Genomic DNA, 22,100 nt, shown 5'->3' with positions numbered 1-22,100 from the left:
TTCCATGTGATCCTAAGCCATTCATATTACTCTTGGCAGTTGGCCTTTTTCTTATTAATTTGCAAGTAATCTTTACTTATTAAGAATGTTCTTTTCCATATGTTCTATAAGTCTAAAGCTAGCTAGATATATCTCTATCTTTTTATACTGTGTCTATATCTAGATCACTTGTGTTTTATCAACAATATAATGTTTATATGCAATTTTCATGGTTTTATTTTCAAGTTTAAATTAAATCTATCTGGAATTTGCTTTGGGTTAAGAAGTAGAGATCCAGAAACTTTATGTTTTCTTATATTTAGTCAATTGTCCCAAAATTATTTATTGTATTATTCTTTTTCCTGCTGATTTAGAATGTCACATTTACTATATACTAAAGTACTATTTGGGAGCTTTCTAAAAATTGGAATTTTTATTCTTTTTCATTGATCTGTCTCTTTGTTAATGTACCAATATCTAATACTTAATCATCCTAGCTTTATGGTATAATTAGATTAGTTCCTTCTTAGCACTCCTAGTTTCATAATTTTTGTGGTCCTTCTTGAAAGTTTTTTTTTCATATATTTTCAAATCATATTGTTTAGCTCAAGGAATGTGGGGAGGACATCCATACAGGAGGCTGGCCTGCCATGGGGAATCACTGCCCAAGCTGGGCGAGGAAGGTGCTCATGCAGGGAGGAGGTGGTGGCCAAAGTAAGAGATCGGTTACACACAGGAGGATTAGTCAAAGAAGTGAAATTGTTAGGATAACGGAAGCCAGGCTTCTGTCTGTTGGAGCAGGGAGTTGCAAATACAGAAAGGGAGAAAACTAGAAGGGATCTTGTGGTGTTGGACAGAATTGAAGGTATCGCTGTGAATTCATGGTTTTTTAGATTTCGATCTATAGAAATAAACATAAATGAAAATGTGTGTGTAGGGACTGTATTCTAGCTCTGTTTACTGAAAGGGCCTGGGAGCAGTGACACTCCAATAGCCACGAGTACATCCATTTGTATTAGTGCCCTACTGCTGCTGTAACAAATTACCACACACTTAGTGGCTTTAAACTGTTGTTTATCATTTTACGATTATGGAGGTTAGAAATCTGAAATAGTTCTCATAGAACTGAAAACCAAGATGTCGGCAGGGCTGGAGGACATCAGTTCACTCTGGAAGCTCTAGGGAATAATCCGTCTCCTTGCTCATCCTGCTTCCAGAGGCTGCCTGCCTTCCTTGGCTCATGGCCCCTTCCATCTTTCATGCCAGCAACCACATCACTCTGACCTCTGCTTTCATCTTCACTTCTCTTTCTCTGACTCTGAATTTCCTGCCTTCTTCTTTCACTTATAAGGGTTCTTATGATGACAGGGCCTGCCTGGATAGTCCAGAATAAACTCCCCGTTTCATTATCCTTAATCACATCTGCAAAGTCCCTTTGCCATGTAAGGTAACATAGTCGCAGGCTCTGGGGATTAGGAAGTGGACATCTTTAGGCACTGTATTCTGCCTACCACACCATTCTCCACCAAAGGAATTAGGGTCCTTGGAGAAATGATTGATTGAAGGGTCAGAGCATCTTGTGCCAGAAAATAAGAAAGGATTCAAAGAATGATGGGGGCTTTTCTAAAGGACACAGAGGTCAGCTTGAAGGGACTCCCAAAGACCAAAATAAATAACGACAGTCACAGATTATAATGCATTAAATAAAATAGGAATCTATACTGAATAAATATAAGCTTTGATGAGGAATGGAATATTTATATAGTTTCAAAGTATCTTCCCTCAAAATATGTATTAATTACAAAAAGGATAAAAGTAGTTTCATGGTGGGAAAGCCTGGAGACACGACCTTAATCAAGTGATCAAAGTGAATATCTTCAATAATGGGACAAATTGAAATTAAATGCCATGTGATAAGATGCAATAAGAAAACAGCATTATATCTGGAAGATTCATATAAAAGATGCATAATCTAAATCTAATTATGAGGAAAAGCAGACAAACCAAAGTTGAGAAATATTCTAAAAAAATTAATGGCCTGTAATCTTTTAGAGTTTAAGATCATCAACGTCAGGGAAAGACTAAGGAGCAAAGCTATATTGAAAGAGACTAACAGAACATGACAATTAAATGCAACATGTAACTCTGAACTATACCCTTTTGCTGTAAAGAATATTATTGAGACAAGTGGTAAAGCTTGAATGGGATCTGAGGGTTGGATGGTAGTAATGAAAAATGTTCATTTCCTGATTAGAGGGACACCATTGTGGTTTTTACAAGAACACAAACACACAAAACACACCCAAGTATTCAAGAGTGGTAGGTCATAAGTTCAGCAGTTTATTTTCAAATGGTTAAGATAAGAGTTCTTTGCCAGGGCACTTTTCACTTTTTGAAAATTTGAGCTTGCTTCAAAAATAAAAAATTCAAAATAAAAGTCACACTGTCTAGTCAGGAAAAAAAATCACATGGTCATTTTTATTAGAGTTGTGTTAAATTTATAGGTTATAGGAGGATTGACATGTTTACAATACTGCATTTTTGATGAACTAAAGAGTTATATATTCCCATTTGTTAAGCGTTCTTTCATATCTTTTGCTATTTTAAAGCTTCTTTTATATGGATCTTCAAAATTTCTTGTTATGTTTATTCCTTTATATGTTCATTTTTCCTGTTTGGTAAATGGGATCTATTATCCCATCATATTTTCTAAGTGTTTGTTGATTATATATAGGAAATCTAGTAATTTGACATATTAACTTTGTAACCAGCCATTTTGCAGATTCTCTTATTCTTTCTAATAATTTTTCAGTTCATTCTTTTGAGATCTCCAGATAAAAAATTATAACATCTACAAAAAGGCTAATTTTTAAACCTCTCCTTTCTGATTTTTATATCTTATATATTTCTCTAATAAAATTTCAGTGCATAATTACTTCTGGTAGAATAGTAAATAATATCATCATCCTGGGAATATTTCTTTTTCACAACTTTATACCTTAAGTACAATGCTGACTTTTGGCTTATTATATAAAGGAAGTGTTAAAGTATTCCTATTTTACTAAGTTTTTTCATGCTTGGATGCTGCCTTTGTAATAATCATTATTATTTCATCTGTATGGATAAACATATGTTTTTTTCCTCTCCCTTAACTTACTTATTATTACGGTAAATTTGAACCACCTTTGCATTCCTGCCATTATTCTTGTTTTGCCATGTTGTGTTGTGCTTTTAATGTGCTGCTAGATTTTATTTGAAAGTATTAGTAGTAGTTTTACATCAAAATTCATAAATAAGTTTTACCTGGTATTTGTTTTGTGCCGCTTTAGTTATGTCTTATTCTAATGAATGAAGAATTTTGGAGCAGTTGAAATAGCAATGGGATTATCTTCCAGGTGGGATGGAATAACTTGTGGCAAACTACAGTCTCACCAAGAACATCAATAATGGCTGAAAAATAGGGACATAATTTCTTTGAAAGGTGTCAGAGGACATTGAGGCAACAAAAGTAGAGAAGCCAAAGCTCTGGAGAAGGGATGGTTTTGGAAAAGTGAGCTGACTCTTTTCATCCTTTTTACAGCAGGGGCATTTGCTAATTCTGGGTATGGACAGGAGGCTGGTAATCTTGGCTGGTAATCTAGGTAGAGGGATGCTGCTGAAAGAAAAGAAATTTTGACAGAGACTTTGGAGGAGGTTTAAGCTAGTAAAAACTAGGTTAAGAACCTAAGTAGAAAGGCTATACAGAGCAGCAGAGCTTTGCCAGTCTTGCAACACAAAGATGAGCGTTTGAGATCCATCAGGCAGCTCTTAGTTGGGAACCATGGTGTGGTGTGTTAAAAAATATATATATATTTTGTTTTTGTCCCCAGTTCCTGACACAGAGCTCCTAATATCCTTGGAACTTCCTGAGTGATATTAGTGTCTTTTGTATCCTAAAGAGATGACTGGTGGCTTCAGAATGGGGGCTGGTCAAGAAAGATCAAGCCTTGATTAGAGGGTTGGAACTTTCAGCTCCACCCACCCGCAGACCTCTGTCCGGTCAGGTGGCACATATTGAGGAGCTGAGAGGGTGACATGCCTGGGGAGGACCCGGAAGCTCCACGCCACTGCCCTCGCCCCCACACTGTGCCCTATGCATCTCTTCCATTTGGCTGTTCCTGAGATATATCCTTTATAGTAAACAGGAAAATGTAAGTAAAGCATTTTCCTGAGTTCAGTCATTTGTTCAAGCGAATTATTGAACCTTAAGGAGTAGGTTGTGGAAATCCCCACACTTACAGGCATTTGGTCAGAAGTCCTGGGACTTGCTACTGGCTTCTGTAGTGAGGGCAGTCTGTGCAACTGAACCCTTGACCTCTGGCGCCTGCGCTAAGTCCAGATAGCGTCAGAATTGAGTTGAGTCATTGGATACACGGTTGGTGTTGGAGAATCAGAGAACTGATGTTGGAAAAGACAACACGTATTTGGTGTCAGGGAGAAAAGCCTCTCATACAGAGAGCTAACTATTCCCAAGGAGCAAGGGCAGACTAGAGGCAGACTGAGCCACCCCAGAGCTGGTATCCAGCCTTCACCCTGGACTGAAATAAATAATCAGTCACTATTCTATTGCTTATTAGAAGAAAGGATGAGAGCTCTCAGGCAAAACTAATCTATGAGAAGTCAAGAGAGAAGTTAGCTTTGGGGAAGAGTAGTGATTAATAGGGACAGAAGATGAACTTCGGAGGGTGCGGTCTTCCTCTGTTTTCTGAACTGGCTGTTAGTTACCCAGATGTGTTCAGTGTGCAAAATATCATCCAGCTGGACAGTTATGATTTGTACCTTTTTCCATAAGTAGATTATTCTTCAAAACAAAGTCCACACTAAAAAAACAAATCCCTTAGTTCCAGTTCTGTCAAGATAGAGTAGTTCTGTTCTTCCCAGGTCCTCCCTCTTACAACTAAAATACTGTTGCCCTAACATAGCAAAGCAGCACAGAAAGGCTCTGGAAGGTGGAAGGAAGATGGATCCTTGGGACTTGAGGAACAACATGGCAGAGAGTTCCTGGGGTTTCCTTCTTGCCTCTCATGTATCGCCGTCAGGGTGCCACAGAAGCCTCCAACCCTGAACCACCAACAGACATGGGCCAAAAAAGAAAAGCTCCAAGGAAAACTGTTATCCCTAGCCAAGGGACTGGGATAAGGATGACCTAACAACAGAAAACCCTTTTGGCAATACTTGTCTTATTCCAGCTAAACACCAATGAAAAAACCTTACCCACCCACAGCTGTGGTTTTTGCAGGACTGAGCCAGGAATTGAACTTCCACACACACCCACGCATCCCCCTCTACTTCACTGAAGCAGATGGCACGCGATCCCTCCTCCTCATGGTGCCGAGTAGACAGGTAATCTTCCACTTCTCCCCAGTAGAACCAGGTGGGACTCCCATGCTCCCATGCCGGCCGGGCATAGCAAGGAGCTGGTCTTCTATCCCCTGCCTGGTAGAAGCAGTCAGTGCTCTGAACCTCCCACCAGGAGGGTGTCAGTGGGGTCCATTGAGGAGGTGAGCCTCCATGGCCACTCAGCATCATTAGGGAGAATGAAGTAGTGGTAGGCGGGTCTACGTGGCACTTCCATTCTCTCCTTCCCCTCCCTGATGTCATCGTGTCAGGAGGGCCCAGCTGGTGGGGGTAACTAAGCTTCCTCCCCCAGCCTGCAGCAACAACACAGTATGAGTCAGCCCTGTGCTTTCCTGTTCCTTGGTGACTGTGGGGCACAGGAGGACGCTGAACTAGACACCCACCCATCCCTCTGCTGCACCTTAACAGAGGAATTGCCTGCTGAACAAAGAAGATTAATAGGATAAAGAGACTCATAACATAACGTCCAAAATATTCAGGATACATGAAAAGATCATTCGTACACCAAGAACCAGGAAAACCACACTATGAATGAGAATAGACCGTCAACACTGAGATGACCAGGTGTTGGAATTATCTGACAAGGATTTTGAAGCAGCTGTCATAAACATGCTTCAACAAGCAATTAAGAATTCTCTTAAAGCAAATGAAAAAAATAGAAAATCGCATTAAAGAAATAGAACATACAAAAAAGAATTAAGTGGAAATTATAGAAGTGAAAAATACAATAACAAGTAAAAACTCACTAGTTGGGCTCAGTAGTAGAGTGGAGATGACACAAGATAGAATCAGAGAACTTGAGAACAGATCAATAGAATTTACCCAATCGACAGAGAGAAAATAGACTGGAGAAAAAAAGTAACGGTCTGGTCTGAGGGACTTGGGTGACAATAACAGAAGAACTAATATTTGTTTCATTGGAATCCCAGAAAAGAGAGAGAGATAAGACCTGAAAACAAACAAACAAACTCAAAGAAGTGAAGAGCCAAATACTTCCTAAATTTGGTGAAAAACAGAAATGTATAGATTCAAGAAGCAGAGTGGATCCCAAATTGAAGCTGAAAGAAATATATAACAAGATACATGATAAGTAAACTTCTGAAAACTAAAGACAAAGAAACAAAATCTCAGAAATATCCAGAGAGAAACAATGTATAAGAGAACACCAATATGAACAGCAGAGAATTTCTCATCTGAATCATGGAGGCCAGAAGAGCACGGCATTTTTCAAGTATTGAAAGAAAAGAATGGTCATCAGCAACTCCTATATCTACAGAAAGTATCCTTTAGAAATGAAGGGGCAAATAAAGATTCTCAGATGTAGGAAAACTAAGAATTTTTGCTAGCAAGCCTACCCATAAAGAATGACTAGAGGAATTTTTCTAAACAGAAAGGAAGTAATAATGGAAGTTTTGGAACTTCAGAAAAGAAACAAGAACATTGGGTAGGTAAAAATAGGCTATACTACTTCTCATGAGTTTCTTAAGTCATGTTTGACATTTGAAGCAAAAAATATGATACCATCTGATGTGGGGATCAATGTATGCAGAAGAAATACAAAAATATATTTAAAAGTGGGGATGGTAAGTAGGCCTAATTGTAAGTTCATTCCAAGTAGTATGTGATAAGCTATACATGTATATTGTAATCCCTAGAGCAGCCACTAAAATAACTACACAAAGTGACACTAAAAAAAATTATAAATAAATCAAGATGGAATTTAAAAAATGTTTAATCTACAAGAAGGTGATAAAGGTAAAACAGAGACATGAGAAACAGGAAACAAGTTAATAAAATAGCAGACTTGGACTCTAATGTATTAATAATTACTTTAAATATAAATGGTCTAAATATACTAATTAAAGACAGAGATTGGCAAATGGATTAAAAAACATGATCAAATAATATCCTGCCTAGAAGGAACTGACCACAAATACAAAAACACTGATAGGCTGGAAATAAAGAATTGAAAAGTTATGCCATACAAACATTAATTTAAAAAAGCAGGACTAACTATTGATATATTAATATCAGATAAAGAAGGCTCCAGAGCATTGGAAATTATTACAGACAAAGAGGGACCAGGGTTGATATTAATCTCTATGGTTTGTTTACTTTTCTTTGTACCTGTGGTTATGTCTCCATTTTCATTTCTACTTTTGTGTATTTGTGATTTCACTCCTTTTTTCCCCTTATTAGTCTGGCTAGCTTTTCTTTTTTAAAAAACTAGATTTTGCTTTTTTAAGGGCCTACTTTTGTCTGTACTATTTACTCTGTGTCTTATTTTATAATTGATTAATTTGTGCTTTTATCTTTACTAATTTCTTCCTTCGGCTTTTCTCATGCCCAATATTTTGTTGTTTGCATAACTTTTACATTGACTTATTTTCATTTGTTCTTATTTAGTAAAATAACTTCATTAAGGCTGTAAAGTTTCTTATGGGCACTGTTTGAGCTGTACCCATGGGTAATGGTTGGCAGTGTGTATATTATTGCTATTTCCTAGATACTCATTTTAATTTTTTTTGCTTGGACCATAGGTGTTCAGAGTGGATCAGTCACTTCCTTGGTTTATTACACACTCCATTATTGGTCCATGCATAGCTCTCTTCTATTCTGTATTTATTTGTTAGATATTTGTTTGTTTGCTTTTAATAATAAAGATCTGTGGATCTATTACATAGTTAAAAACTAGAATTTTATAACTTGTATCCACTTGTGCAGTCCTGTCATAGACATCCTCCTTCTTCTTTTCACCTGTTATCCATTATTATAAATCTTGTGCGGATGTTTTCTTGCTTCCCCACCTGTTTTGTTTTTTTTTTAAAAAAAAGCTTTATTGAGATATAATTCACATACCATAAAATTCACATACCAGTTTAAAGTGTACAAATCAATACTTTCTGTATATTCAGGATTGTGCAACCATACTCAAATCTAATTTTAGAAAATTTGTGTCACCCCAGAAAGAACACCCATACCCATTATCAGTCACTCCCAGTTCTCCCCTCCTTTCACTAGTTGGCAACAACTAGTCTACTTTCTGTCTCTAAGGATTTGCCTATTTTGAACATTTCATGTAAATGGAATAATACAAAACGTGGCCTATTATAATTGGCTTCTTTGACTTAGCATAATGTTTTGAAGGTTCAGTCATACTGTAGCATGTATCAGAAGTTCATTTCTTCTTATGGATGGATAATACTCCATTGTGTGGATATATAACATTTATTCATTCATGAGTTGATGGACATTTGAGTTGCTTTCATTTTTTGCATCTATGAATAATGCTGTCATGGACATTCATATACAAATTTTTGTGGAGACATGTTTTCATTTTGCTTGAGTATACGTCTAAGAGTGGAATTGCTGGGTTATACAGTAACCCAGTGTTTAACATTTTGAGGAACTGCCAAACTGTCCCCAAGTGGCAGTGCTGTTTTACATTCCCTTTAGCAATGTATGAGGGTTCCGATTTTTCCATATCCTTGTCAGCACATATTATTCTCTTTATCTATTATATTTTAGCCATCTTAGTGGATGTAAAGTATTTTGTTGTGCTTTTGATTTTCATTTCCTTAGTGACTAATGATATTGAGCATCATGTGCTTATTGGTCATTTGTGTATCTTCTTTAGAGAAAAGTCTGTTAAGACCCTTCGCCCAATTTTAGTTGGGTTATTATTATTTTTTTATTGTTGAATTGTGAGAGCTCTTTGTTTTCTGGATACAAGTCCTTTATCAAGTATATGATTTGAAAATATTTCTTCCCATCCCATGGGTTGTCTTTACTTTCTTGATGTTATCATTGGTATCACAAAAGCTTATCTATTTTTTCTTTTGTTACTTGTGCTTTTGGTATTATATCTAAGAAACCGTTGCCTAACCCAAGGTCATAAAGATTTACTCCTATGTTTTATTCTAAGAGGTTAATAGTTTTAGCTCTTAGGTTTAGGTCTGTGATCCATTTCGAGTTAATGTTTGTGTATGGTGTCAGCAAGGGGCTTAATTTCATTCTTTTACATTTGCGTATCCAATTGTCCCAGTACCATTTGTTGAAAAGACTATTTTTTTCCCACTTTACTGTCTTGATAACCTTGTTGGGAATCAGTTGAAAAGTTGATCTTAAAAGTCATATGGAAATACAAGAGACTGAAAATAGTCAAAACAATCTTGATCAGTGGAACAGAATTGAGAGTCCAGAAATAAATGGTTGATCAAGATTGCTTTGACTATTCTTAGTCCCTTACCAAAAAAAAAACTAGGATTTTTATAAGGATTGTGTTGATTCTATAGATCAATTTGGGGAATATTGCCATCTTATCTATATTAAATCTTACAATCCGTGAACATAAAATATCTCTCCATTTATTTAGATCTTTAATTTCTTTCAACAGTATTTTGAAGTTTCAGTGTACAAGTCTTACAGTCTTCTGTTTAATTTATTCTTAAGTATTTTGTTCTTTTTGATGCTCTTGCAAATGGAATTATTTTCCTAATTTCATTTTTGTATTGTTTGTTGCTAGTTTATAGAAATATAATAGATTTTTATATTGGTCATGTATCCTGCAACATTTCTGAACTCATTTATTATTTCGAATAGGTTTTTAGTGAATTCCTTATGACTTTCTAAAATACAAGATCATGTCGTAGGCAAATAGAAATTATTTTACTTTTTCCTTTCCAATATGGAAATTTTCCTTTCCTTTCCAATATTCCTTTCCTTCCTCTACTTCACTTTTCTTGCTTAATTGCTCTGGCTGGAACCTCCAGTACAATGTTGAATAAGTGTTGAAAGGAGAATCCTTGTCCCTGATTTTAAGGAAAAGCATCCAGTCTTTCACCATTAAGTATAATTTTAGCTGTCCAGACCTATTTCAATGTAGTTCTGTTGTATCTATATTCTTCTAAAACTTATATTGTTTAGTATTTGCTTTTAATAACTTTATAAAAAGGGTATCAGGCAGTATATCACCTCTGGTGCCTACTTTTCTTGATATGCTGTTTTGTAGATATGGCCATATTGCTGCATGTGGCTGTGGTTCATTCATTTTGGCTGCTATATACTATTTCATTGTGTAAATATGACACAACTTAGTTAGCCATTATCCCATCTATGGATAACTTGATTGTTTCCATGGTTTTGCTATTATGAAGATCGTTGCCATGATTATACTTATCAATATCTCTTAGGGTAAATTTGAAAGAATTTCTCTTGGCAATACACCTAGGCATGGATTTGCTATGGGAATATTCAATTTTATAAGATAATGTCAAGTTGTTTTCTAATGTGATTCTACAAATGTACATATCCACTAGTAACATATAAAAGGCTTTGTTGCTCTGTATTCTTTCCATCCCTTTACACTGATGGACTGTGATTTTTTGCCCCTAAAATGAGTATAAAATGATATCACATCTTGGGGCTTACTTTTCATTTCCCTGATGGCTTAATGGGGCTGAACACCTTTTCACAAATGGGCTTCATTTAAAATTGAGTGGGTGTTTCCCTGAAGGTGTTGATTTTCCTGCACTTTCAAGCTTCACATATGTGTGGACCCAGAGAGCTCCCACTTACACTGGAGGAGCCCAGGGTCAGAGGGAAAAGATGCACATGCCTGTGACATCCAGATTCTGTCAGCTTGAAGTCAGCCCAAGCCCCATAGAACTGTCTACCCTGGCATGGCTGAAATCAGGGGAGACGCTGAGAAGATTTCAGTTGGGGAATCAGAGGTATCTCCAACAAGCTTATATTTGTTGTTTCACTCTTTGACCCCAAAATGAGAGTTTTTAAAATAAATAATAGATGAGTTTATCCCATTATATTTAATGATATTATAGGGTACATTTGGTCTCAGTTCTGTCATATTATTTTATATCATGCTTTCTGATTTTAATGCTTCCTTTAAAAGTCTTTTACTTCGTGGTCTGTATTTCCATGGTTTGCTTTGTGTATTAGTTTTCCCTCTAACAATTTGGAAGGTTTGTGGAGTATTTTTTTTCCTTCCATGGTTACTTTGTAACTATACACAATATTCTTTTTTTTTTTTTTTTTTTTTTTTTTTTTTGCGGTATGCGGGCCTCTCACTGCTGTGGCCTCTCCCGTTGCGGAGCGCAGGCTCAGCGGCCATGGCTCACGGGCCCAGCGACTCCGCGGCATGTGGGATCCTCCTGGACCAGGGCACAAACCCGTGTTCCCTGCATCGGCAGGTGGACTCTCAACCACTGAGCCACCAGGGGAGCCCCACACAATATTCTTTTATGTCTTACTTCTCGAATTATAACTTAAGAGGTTTTCCCACCATAAAAAACAAGCAAGTTAGTTTTCTTCCTCTACTTCGCTTTCTCCCATTTCTCTTTGGGTATATTACTATTATTATTAGTTCTTTTATACTTTACATAATATCCTTCTACAGTACATCAATTGCTTGCTTTATCAGCTTCAGATGTGTTGACACTTTTCTTCATACGTGAGTATGTGTTCATATTTATCCTGCTTGGAACTTACTCTACATTTTTGACCTAAGACCTAATAGATATCTTCAATTCTCGAGGACCATCGGCTATCTCCTCAAGTACTGTCTCTCCCCATCCTCTTTACTCCTCCTATTACTCCTGTTTGACCAGGTGGGAGTTGCTGGTCATGGGTTCCACTTTCCTCACCTGCTTTGTTGTGGTTTATTCCGAGCTCATCTCCAGAAAGTGCTGTTTCCCATATGGGAATTTCTGGTTTCACAGTTGCCTCCACCTCAGCCTGGGGATTTCCCTGGACCAGGGAAAGCTTTGCTGTAAGTATTTTCCTCAAGGTCTTGTACCTGGTGAGTGGTGCAGCTTTGGGACCCTACGTTGCACATGGAGCAGGTTTAGAGTTCTGACTTGCCTCAGGTGTCTCCTTTCTCATTCATGGCCTGGGGAGGTGGGTCCACTTTTGTGAGCGGATGGGTGGTGGTTTTCTTGTTTTCGTTTTACTGAAGGGCCGGCTCTCCCAGGCTCCTGGCTCAAGCAGAAAGATCATTCGTAGCCTCTTTTGTGCACAGGGCCTGGTGCCTCCCCTCCTCCTCCCTCCTGGGTACTAAAACATGAGCAATTCCATCCAGTTCTTACACCCCTGCGCGCTATTTCCTGTTAGCTCCTGCTCACTGCTCTGGCTTTGAATTTTCTTTTGTTTCTGGCATGGGAGGATTTTCCCTTCTTGCATCTGAGTTCATCGATGTGGTTGTAAATTTGCTTTTGTTATATTTTAGCCAGCATCTCTTCTTGTAGGGGGTGTGATGGTTTTGGTGAAGGTGGCGAGGTTGCTTTCCGCAGCAGCTTCGCGCTCCGTAGAGAGCAGAAGGTGGTGGTGATTCTGGCTATAGGGGCTGGCCCTCGGGCCTGGGCAGCTAGCAAGAGTGCTAAATGCAGAAGTCCTGGAGGAGCCTGAGAAGGGAAACCTGGGAGAATACTCCAGGGGATAGAGATGAGTGACAGAGTGGACATGAGAACTTCTGCATGGTGGGTCGATTTGGGGACGGCTAACACACAAACCCCAGTCATCTGTGAAACTGGGCTGTGGTTACCATGAACCTCCAGGAACAGCACTCATGTGTTCAACTGCCTTCTTTGAGTGGTATTTTGAGGAAATTAAGGAAAAGCGTCCACCTTTCTCATTAGGGGCCACCCGAAATGCAAAGACAAAAGTAGCAACGTCAATAATATTTCAGAAACAGAAAACTGGAGCAGGAAACTGAATGTCGACTCCCAAGAATTTTCTGAAATCTTGAGGAGGACGTTAAACCTCCCACAGGATATGAGGTAAGGTTTGAGCTAACTTTATTTACTACTCTAGGGGTGAGGTGACCTCTAGTTCACATATAGCTAGTCACATCTCTTGCCTTGTTTAATCTACGTGACAGAGCTCTGAACAAATAAAATTGTCCTCGTCTTTGGAGCAGCGATTCTCAGTCAGGGGTGATTTTGACCTCCAGAGGCTGTAAGCTGATGTACGGAGGCATTTGTGACCGTCACAACCTGGGTGGGGGAGGGTGTTACTGGTGTCTAGTGTGTAGAGGCCGAGGACGCTGCTAAACGTCCTATGATGCTCAGAACAGGCCCCAGAGCAAAGAGTTATTCAGCCCAAAATGTTAATAGTACCAGGATTGAGAAACCCTGATCTAGGGTAGGTAACTGAGGCTTAGAGACTTCAAATTATCTGTGTTACTTTGCAGAGCTGGACAATTAGGAATAACAATGGTAATTCACATTGATTAATAGCTGTATTACACTGCTTGAGCTGCCATAACAAAATTCCACAGGCTGGGTGGTTTAAACAACAGAAAATTACTTTCTCATTGTCTGGAGCCTAGAAGTCCAAGATCAGGGTACCAACACGGTCAATTTCTGGTGAGGACTCTTCCTGGCTTGCAGACAGCCACCTTCTCACTGTGTCCTCACGTGGCCTTTCTTCTGTGTGGGCTTGTCGTGGGGAGGAGGGAGAGAGAGAGATGGTGAGCATGAGTGTGCATGTGAGAGCAAGGACGCTCATCCTATGGACCAGGGCCCCACACCTATGACCTTATTTTACCTTAATTTACCTTAATTACTTCCTAAAGTCCCCATGTCCAAATACAGTCGCATTAGGGGTTAGGGCTTAGACATATGGACTTTGGGGAGACAAAATCCATCCATATCAATTGCTCTCTCAGTGCCGGACATTGTTCTGAGGACTTTATGGGTGCTGTTATTATCACCCCATGACAGACATGGAAATCGAGATGAAGGGAAGGGCCAGTGACTTACCTGGGATGACAAGGGTATGGGGGTGCGACCAGGGTGTACGCCAAGCAAGAGTCTTCAGCGCCCGCGCTCCCCACCGCTAGGCCGCACTTCTCTGAGGGGTTCGGGCGTGGATCCAGGTTTCCGGCTCTGTCCTAAGCTCTCTCCTAAGCTCTGCCCTGTACTGCATCTCCTTTTACAAGTTTACAGCCCAAGATACAGCCTGAGAATAAAGAAAAGAAAGCCCGGCACCATAGCTTGAGCCTAGGTAGATCAAAGAGATTTGTTTAACGTAGCAAAAGGGATGAGCCTTCTCTAGAGGAAGCTGCCGTGAGCTCCTGGGACAGATGTCACAGATGGGCTCATGTACCTCCGTCGCAGGCCCCCCAGCCTTGGGCACTGAGGCAGTGCTGTCCTGGAGCAGACATGTGGGACAGTGGCCTGTGATCTCCAGGTCACAGCAGAGAGAGTGTGGCTCATTGAGACAGCAGTTGGGGCCTCCAGCTTTCTGATTATGGAGTGGAGAGCAGCTCCTCTGTCAAAGCCTGTTCAGTGGTGGCATCTGAGACCCATTCCTGGGAGCTGAGCCTGCAGCCTCTCCTCCAGCCCTTCCAGGATGTTGTAAGCACCAATCCCTGTATTAAATCCCTCTCTGCTTAATCCAGCCGGAGTGGCGTCTATGATCTCTTGTGGCATGCTGATTGATACACGCCCGGCAAGGAAGGGGAGAAAGGGGGTGGGGGGGAAGCAGCTGGGGAAGGTTCCTTCCCAGCCCAGGGGCAGGCTGTGGGCCGGGATCTGGGGTCCTGCGGGGGGGAGGGCAGTGAGAATGCCGCCAGTATTTCTCTTGAGAGCCACGATGGGATACAGAAAAGGTACTGAGCTGGAAGGTAGAAGATCTGAGTCCCTAGTTGCCTCTCTCCTCTGCTTGATGCGTGAACTTTGGTCAGTCTGTTGCCCTTTCTTGAACTCAGGTGTCTCCGTTGGTCTTACTCTTAACCCTGACATTCTGTGGCATTGGGTCTGAAATAACCGAAGGAGCTTGTAGGGGGTGGGACGCAGGCTGGGATTTTCAGCAGAGCCCTCTTTAAATGTCACGGTGCAAGGCTTTACCATTTAAAGGGAGACTGACAGCCACAAGCAACCTAACAAGATTGCCGCTCTGCTCCTCCTCTTAGCAGACAGAGCATCGCATAAGCTGGAAGTCAAGAGGTGCCTTGGGAAACTGCACCATTTACCAACTAGCCACAGGTCTGGGCTCTGACAAGAAGCAGTTATTCAAGACAAGGCTCCTGAAGAAAGGGGCATCTGGGCTCAGGGCCCCAGTGGAGCTTTCTCCTGGGCTCCCCACAGGAGGGGGGTGGATGTCTATGGTGTTCCCTGCAGGCTGCCTCCCCTTAGCTCTGGGCAATGAGGCTCTGAGAAAACAACCCGAGGAGAGGGAGGCTGCTGAAAGTGATAGAAAGATCTCTGCTCTGTTGCTAGCTTGCTGGGTGACTCTGGGTAGTCTATTCATCTCTCTGGGCCTCTGTTGCCTTTATAAAATAAGGAAAATGGGTTTTCCTTCTGTAAGGGCAGGGACTGTCTGCTCTGTTTAGCCCTTAGTCCCAGCACTGAAGCAGTGCCTGGCATGTAACAGGTTTTGATCAAGGTTATTATTAATTGAAAGAATGAAATGGAGCCTATGGCAGGACCTGGGAATGGTTTTAAAGCACAAAAGGTCAGGTTCTGGTGGTGCTTTAGATGAACCACCTGGCTGCCACATGGAGGATGAGACGGAGGGAAGACTAGAGTCGGGAGAGCTAGTAAGGAGGCTGCTGCAATGAAATGATGAGGGTAAAATGAAAGACCAATGAGCTGAGGGCTATGAGAAGTGGCAGCTTAGAGCTTTACATCTTGCAAATATTGCAGTGCACTTTGGTGTACAGGTACATTATCTGATGCCATCTTTACAAAGGCCTGGGGATGGGGGCAGGGCAGGGATGGTACTCAGCTTTTCCAGACTCAGAAATTAAGATCCAGAGAGGTGAATGCAGTGCCTTATGCAAGGGTGGAGTTGGCAAGTGGCAGACTCAGGACTCAAATCAGGATGTGAGAAGACTCTTAACATAACTAGTTATCAGGGAAATGCAAATCAAACCTACAGTGAAATACACCCAATAGAATGGCTAGAACTAAAAAGACTGATCATAACAAGTGTTGGCAAGAATGTGGAGGAGAGGGAACTCTCCTACGCTGCTGGTGGGTGTGTAAAATGTCACAGTCACTTGGAAAACAGCATGGCAGTTACCATATGCTCCAGAAATCCACTCCTAAGCATTTACCCAAGAGGAATAAAAATGTGTTTGCACAAAATTTTGTTCATGAATGTTCATAGCTGCTTGATTCAAAAAAGCCAAAAAAAACTATAAACAACCCAAGTGTCTCTCAGTGAAAAGGAGTGAGTAACTGATACAGGCAAAAAGGATGGATCTCAGAAACAGAATACTGAGTGTAAGAAGCCAGATACGAAAGGACAGAAACTATAGCATATTTTGCCATTTATATGAAAGTCTAGAAAAGTCTAATCTGTAATGACAGAAAGCAGAACATGGTTGTCTGGAGCTGGAGGTGTAGAGAGAGATCAGATGCAAAGGGGGAGGAGGAAGCTTTAGGGGGTGATGGAAATGCTCTGAATCCTAATTGTGCTAGTGGTTGCATTTATCCAAACTTGTCACAGTTTACCTTTGGGTGGCTGTGGTTTATTATACTAAAAGTACATCTCCCCATCACATCAATGTAAGAGATCAACTGATTCCTCCTCCAGGGCACCTGCAGCTCATCCTGGCTCCCTGTGGCCCCCAGAACCAGGGAGATGAGTGGGGCCCATGGCCACCCGCCTAACTGGGAGTGGGAAGCCCTGACCCAGAGCACCTCTAGGGCTTTGTTTGTGTGTGAGGATCCCAGAGCCAGGGAGGCACCGAGGCTCTATCTGTGGCCGCCTTCCCAGCCTGTTCCCATTTGTACTTCCACGTCCCCGTGTCCACCCTGGCGAGGAGGCCTTGAAGAAAGCAACAGCTTTTACTGTCACCTGCTTTGAGGCTACTCTGGCTCCAGGCTCAGAGGCGGCTGCCCATCCCCTGAATAATCTGGGCTCTTAGGTATAGCTGGTCACTACTCCAGAGGGCCCCAGTGACACAGAGGCAGGCAGAGCCCTCCACCAACCTTGGCTCCTAGAGGTTGGAGGGCAAAGTCAAAGGTCACCCTTAGGGTCCGTTTCCCTGCAAGGCTGGCTTTGTGCCCCTGGCAGCGGCAGCCTTTGTGGCTTCTGAGCATCCTTCCCTCCCTCCTGCCTCCAGCAACTGGCCCTGCGAGGAAGGCTGCAGTTACCAACATTCACACTGAGTGGTGTTTGCTGTCTGGAGACAATGTCCTACACTCGATGGGAAGGAAAATCCCAGGAAGAGAGAAGAGAGGGGCAGGGCACCCATCAGTAGGGAGTGAGACGACTGGGAGGTGGGAAAGTCTCAGGCCTGGGGTGGCACGATGGTCCACAGAGAGGGCGAGGCCGCTTCACAGGCTGTCTGGATCTTGCAGTGCCTTCTGTTCAAACTCTGCTTTGCTTCCTCTGACCCTGGCCTAAAGGACAAAGGTGTCCCCTGCTCTGGGATCCAAGGTCGGTCGGGGTCTGGCTCCAGCTGACCTTCCTGCCACTCTTGTTTACATTGTCTTTGCTCATGCTGTCCCTGCCACCTGGAGGGCCCTTCCTCACTTTTCAATGTGGTGTGTTCTAATTTGCATTCTAGTCTCAACTCTAGAGATTTCTTAAAAGCCTTCCCTGATCCTCCCAGCAGAAGTAATTGTTCCCTCCTCTGAGCTCAGAGAAAACTTGGCTTGTTCTGCTATGTATTTCTGAGTTTGTTTTCATGACCAGCTCCCTTCCAAACTGGAATCTTCACAGGGGCAGAGCTTGCGTCTTTGTGAGCCCCTGGCCTGGGCTCATCGTGTGCCTGAGGCAGACCAGGCGCCCAGGAAATGTGGGCTGAGGCAGTGGGTGCCCTTGGTCTGTGCTTGGGCACAGCAGCTCTGCGGATGCTGGCATGCTGCACAGACAGGTCCTGTCTGTGTATGGGCAGCTGAACCCTGGCATTTGGAGCAGGACCCCGGGGCTAGGTCCCATAAGCCAGGCCAAAAGGAGGGCAGGCTTGGAAGCCGGAACCAGCCTGCTAAGCCCGTGATATTTACCAGGCTGACAGTTTCCCAGACAAAGCAGCCTGGAGACAGGGGATAGCTGGGGAAAGTGGGTCATCTTGACTCTTATTCAAGGCACCAGGGAGAGCCCTGGGGTTTAGCCACGGCAGTGATGGAGACTGATCCTGTCATTTGCTTGGATCCAAATGAAAGGGATTAGTGACTGCAGCAATATACTAATTTTCCATGCAGCACAGGGCAAGAAGAGGCAGTACAGATTAAAAAAAAAATGTGTATGTGTATGTTGCACGTGCTTGTGTGTGCCTATGTGTGTGTGCACATACTACACACACATACACACCAAACACGCCCCCATCACGTGGCAGTGTTCAAGTGCAAGTGTCTACATACGTCTGACAGGATGGAGGAAAGGCATCAGCTCTAGAGCTTGGAGACTCTGGTTTGGGCCTCAGCATTTAATCCGGACCCCTGCCCTCCTTGAGCCTCAGTTTCCTCATCGGGGATGCAGACATGTATCCTCACAGACCAAAGTGGCAGTGAGAGTGGTAGCAAAGGGGGCCTGCCGTGGGCACGAGAGACGGTCTTCAGAAGCTGCTCTTCTCCCGCGGTTGGATTTCCCAGCCTCTCCTGTGCATGGATGACGTTCAGGTCACCAGCTCACACTCAGGATCCACCTGCGGGCCACACACCTCCACCCCCCCAGGGAAGCCAGGAGTGGCACTACGCCTGGAGTGGATGTGTACACATGGGCGTTACAGAGCCAGGAGCCCTGACTCAGTTCCAGCAGATGCCGTGAGCTTCGGCGAGCACCTTCCCCACCTTGCCCTCGGTTTCCCCACTTGCACAGTGACAGCTGGATATCTTCAGTCTCACAGCACTCTGAGGGTGTGACTGAACCGGGAAAGGCGTGGCAGGGTGGCCTAATGACCCCAGAGTGAGCGTCAACTCCAATCACCAAAGGCACCACTTTATTTCATCTTCCACTAATATTCTGTCCCCTGGCCTCACAGCCGCTACCGCCTCTGCCCCATTACAGAAGAGATTACAGAAAATAAGGTTCTGCTCTTAGAAACTCAGCCCCAGTGTGTGGTCCACCACAGCCTCCCTTATGAGTACAACTAGCTCATCGTGACGCCCTTTCCCAGCACTGAGAGCCAGGCAGACGCCTTCCCCCTTCTGCTCGGCTGACAGACAGCACTGTCCACATGACCTCTTCCTCCAGTTCCCCTTCTCCACAGAAGGCAGGGGAGAGGGAAGGGTCATCTTCCCAATGTTACAGAAGGACAAAGCCTTCCAGCATCGGAGGACCGCCCATGCCGCTGGTTCAGGAAACTCTTAATGCAGGATGGACTTTAATCCCCTTCCCAGTGCAGTGTCGTCTTCCCCATATCCCCACGCTCCTCCTTAGCCCAGGAAGCTCTAAGTTATTCCAGGCGCAGCTCCACCTTTGCCTCTCCAGTGAGCAGAGTTGCTGGACCCACGGTCCACCCCTCTGGGTGCCCCTTGGCTACAGGGTGCAGAATTGTGTAGTAGCTTATTTAACCCTTTACCTGCGTGCATGGAGCTCCATCAGAGCAGCCTCTCTGCCTCAGTCCTCCTTTTCCCCAGCCCCAGCCCCAGGAACATTTGCTGCAGGGAAGATCCTTGTGACATCAGTGAGAAGTGAGTGCTGGGCTTCCCTTGCCGCCCTGGAAGACGGCGCAGGGCCCTGGCCTCATTCTGTGAGGATGTCTAAAAGACCCAGGGCCCCATATTCCTCCCAACTCAACTTCAGTCTGCTCCTGGGACCCCATCCCCCTCCTGCCTGAGTTTTAAATGGGAGGAAATGAGATCCCTGCTCAATTTTGTCTGGGATTCCTCTTGAGCCCTGCCCCATCTCCTCTCCCTGACCCTTTACTCCAGAGACAGAGGGTTAGATAGATGGAGAGAGGCCAAGAAACAAAGAAGAAGAGAGAAATAGGATGCCAAAAAGAGACATAAGACGAGACAGAGACAGACGGACATGGAGAGACAGAGAGAGACAGAGAGAAAAGGAACAAAATAAAACAGACAGTGAGGAGATACAGGCAGAGAGGCAAAGCAAGAGACGGTCAGGGGAGGGGAAGGAAGACAAGCTGGAGGTGGCAGGCGGGGTCCAGGCAGCCTCGCAGCTGCAGAGGGGAGCCTGCCATCCTGGCCGTGAGGGACTGGCCCAGCGTAGGACCCCAGCATGGGGCGGTGGCAGCTGGGCTGTGCATTTGGCTGTCTCTGCTGAGCCCAAGCCCCTGCACTTAACCCAAGCTCAGCTGCTCCAGCCCTCTTGTTCTGTTGCCTGCAGCCACCAGTCCCCCTTCACTCGCTGAGAAAGGGAGCTGGGGGAGTGAGTGGCAAAGCCGGGGCCTCCGGAGGTCATATTCCACAGGTGGGACCAATACAAAAACCCATTCCATTTGGCTTCAGGATGAGATGTGGTTTTCATGACAATGGATCTCCTTTCTAATTAGAGACTTACTGAGATGTGTGTCGAAATCAGCAGCATTTTCTGAGCTCCACAAATGAGAACAGCGCTTCACTCTGGGGCAGTGTCTTCTGGGTTTGAGGCATCTCCCCGCTGATGCTTTCCTTTGATGCACTTTCCATAACATCCCCGCTCACTGGGTGTCAACCCAGCAGAAAGCGGGGGCCCGGGAGGTAAGGGAGGTATCGAGGCATGGTCAACTTCTAAGTGTCAGTGCCAGGAGCTGAATCCCATTAGCAGGTACAGAGCTCCACGCTGGCCCCTGGAACGCTGTAGTCCCATCATGGCTGACCGGTCAGTGGAGCCAGACTGTGGGTGGGCTGCAGAGCGAGGCTGGGTACAAGGTCAGGAGTTCTTTTTCTCCTATTTTGTGGAGCCTGCAATCATACATTTAGGGATGCGGGGTGAGTCAGCCCACATAATTTTTCAAGCAATGAAGGTGTTTTAAATTTTGTCCCTTGAAGCCCTACTCATTCTTTGTGCTCTACTGCACTTAACTGGGATCAGAGCCCAGATACTTGCTGGGTGGCTGGGGAAAGAAAGAGCCCTGGGACCTAAAATTGAGTCCGAAATGATTAACATGCAATGAGATGGGGGGCACATTCTCCTACATTCCTGTTGGGGCAAAAGCTTAGATCCCTGTGGGTCCCAGTGGAGGTAGAAGGGCCCAACAAGAGGTACAGGGCAGGGCTGTGTGTGGGGAGGTGGGGGACAAGGAGGAAGGAAGGGAGCAGGTGGGGGGCCAGGCATCAGGGCATTGTGTGGACTGTGAGGTTTGTGATGTGAGCCACCCCGCCCCCTGATGGCTTCATCAAAGTCACTAACTTCTTACTCGTTGGTTGGGTATGTGTGGGCACCAGGTTGGTTCACAAACATCTGCATGAAGTTGTTGAGAGAGCGGAAAAAGCCAAGGGCAGGGATCTGTGTGTGTTCACAGATGCTGGAGTTGGGGGTTCCACCCAAGCGTGTCTCAATATTCAGGGCTCGGAGGCCCTAGCTGACATCTGGGTTATGGATACGCAAAAAATATGGCCCAGGACGCAGAGCTGGAGGCTGGGGAATGTATTGGGTAGTGAATCAGGATCTAAGAGACCCTGCCAGGGTGAAGTGAGACTGAGCCTGGGAAGCTGAAGTTTATTTGCACGGGAGATTCCTTGTGAAGATGGATGACGGGGCCGATGCGAGATCATCCCTCCCTTTCCAGGTGCCTGATGGAGTAGGAGGAAGAGCAGAAGAGGGAAGGAGGAGACAGAGCGGAAGCCACAGAAGACTGGGTACCGGAG

Source organism: Leucopleurus acutus (assembly GCF_964270905.1).
Source record: "Leucopleurus acutus genome assembly, chromosome: 14".
In the NCBI taxonomy this organism is placed as follows: Eukaryota; Metazoa; Chordata; class Mammalia; order Artiodactyla; family Delphinidae; genus Leucopleurus; species Leucopleurus acutus.
The sequence above is the reverse complement of the archived record's forward strand: the minus strand, read 5'-3'. Positions refer to the sequence as shown.